The following is a 2,606-nucleotide window of genomic DNA, read 5'->3' on the forward strand; positions in this document are numbered from 1 at the left end:
AACAAAAAATCAGTACATTTTTTGGCAGTGGAAGAACATAATGTTAATGTGCCTTGGACGATTCACATCTCACAGTTGTTGATGAGTCGCGCTATAACACTGAGCTAATAAAGGATTGACGATATCAATAAATGGGTGGTTTATGGCTAGAAGATGGCTGGTCAGACTGTGTGGGTTGGTTACTCTTCCTCAAGATTACCTGCAAAATGATTGAGTAATCGCGTTAACTCCTGTATAGTCGGATGTCGTAGACCGGGCTGTGTTTCCGTTTTTGTTTTTTTAATTTATTAGAACCTACTCTAGTCTAGATGTAAGGGCAAAGGGATCACCCGTAACACCCCACTGCGGCATGGGACTGCGTTAACTAATGCATACATCCATATGAATCACATTAAGTGAAAAGAATAGGAATAAAGATATAATTGAAGCTCTGCTATTACAAGTAATTACAACCTTATGTATGATTTCTGATATATATGCCTCCTTTTTTACTTTTTTTTTTTTTTTTTTTTTAATACTATGACTACACTATTCAATCACTACCCTCAATGCAACTAGTCTTGGATGATCTCCTCAGAAATTCCATCACCAACTTTGAGAAAGCAGAAGACTCATCCTTCAGTAACTGAGTTGGGGAATCATACTCCACAATCTTCCCTGTACCAAACCAAAACATTGCATTTATAATCTTGTGAGTCTTAACCCATTTCACACTAGCAAATGATAAAAAGCTAAATAACACGTCCAAAGAACAAAATTAAGTTTCTTTTCCATTAAAAACGTCAGTGAGATACTGAAATTCTAATGTGTTTCTACCAAAACATACTGAAATGCACCAAAACAAACCAAAGCAGTGAGTTGTTTCAACATTTATTAAGAATATTTAACTATGCTCATTTCTATATGCTTTTTTTTTTTTTGAAAAGAAAAGTATTGAATTTATTAGAGAATCTGATAAACTACTAGGAGAAGATAAAACAAGCATAATTAAGTTACTTTCTTTCATAATTAAGTCACTTTTTTCATAATTTTTAGTTTTTGTTTTCAACATTTTCAAATTTTTTCAAATTTTTTCCCCCCTTATGTTTCCGAAACATTTACAATTCCAAGCTAATTGAAACAATATACCACAACGAAAATTTTGATCTGTACCTTCATCAAGGACTAGAACCAGGTCACTGTCAACAATGGTGGGTACACGATGGGTGACAGTGATGACTATAAAATCTCCTGTTTCTTCTTTAATTGTTTTCTGAATTAGTTGGTTGCTGTATCAATTGAAGCGGTAGCCTCATCCAACACCAGGATTTTCCTCTTCTGAAGTAGCACTCTTGCCAGGCAAAGAAGCTGCCTCTGTCCAACACTCCAATTTCCTTCATCTTCATCAACTGCAATGTTTTCACATCTTAATTGTTAGAATTTAGCAATTACATGATATGTAATTGTATTGGCCCTAGTAGACGAAGAACATATGGAATTCCAACGAAGAAAGTGATCATCCGTCGAGATGTATACAAATTCCATGGAAGAGCTTTGGACGGCCGTTCAACCTTTTGTTATGGTAGCTTTTGAGGTACTGTCGCAGGTGCCCGATCAACCACAGGTGGCGGCTCAAGAGGCGCTGCCGCAGGCGCCAGCACCAGAGGAATTTCCCCAAGATGCCATCTGGGGGGAATTAGACCAGCCTCTGATCAGGGATGAGGAGCGCTTTGCCGGGCTGAAAGGAAGGCCTCTATCTCATAGCATCAATTTGAGTAAGGAAGTAGACCATACTCTCCTTGACTATGAGATCACTACTCAAATGGGAGTAGAGATCAAGCTTGAAAGGGCTCTACGTCAGCAAGGCTATCTCCCAATAAGCATCAATGCCAATCGGGATAAAATTCGAGGATTTCTTTTTTATTCAAGGGGGCGACCCCTTTCAGAATCTACTTTACTAGCATATCTAGAGGAAATGGAAAAAGACTTTGAAAAAAGTTGTTCATTTGAGATTCTCTGTCACGTCCCGAACCCATCCCTAAAAGTTCGGGCATGACCTATGCAGACATGGGCATTAATCTTGATATACACAATATAGGGGGCCTGAACGGAAGCATTATATATCGAGGAACAATATCAAAACATATCCATTGAGCTACCATTGACATACCAGGATCACGCACATCATAACAGGAATATAACATACAGAAACACGTATCCGAGCATCGGTTACATACATACGTTTATGTAGGCCTAGCCCTAAGAATGGGCGTATAACAAAAATATTAATTACAGACAACCCAAGACAGGTAGTTAGACTACAAGTTAAAACTTGACAAAAGTTTACAAAAATGGGACGGAATCACTTAAGTGCCTGAACATATCGGGTTGACAAAAGTAAACAAGCTTCAGGAGTTAAGACTGGCTCCCGGGTTGATTACCTACAAAAACAGATAAATGTGGAGTGAGCGAAGCTCAGTGAATAATAATACCAAGATAATTCAATGCGTAATTTAAGTCATAACTCATAACCATGCGTATGTGACTGCAGAGTTCATAAGGTTAGTCCAATGCTATGTTACTTTCAGAACGGCCTTAGGCCCATAAATAACAGAACGGCCCTTGGC

Source organism: Camellia sinensis, chromosome 5, assembly GCF_055761805.1.
Source record: "Camellia sinensis isolate YWXY chromosome 5, ASM5576180v1, whole genome shotgun sequence".
Lineage (NCBI taxonomy): Eukaryota > Viridiplantae > Streptophyta > Magnoliopsida > Ericales > Theaceae > Camellia > Camellia sinensis.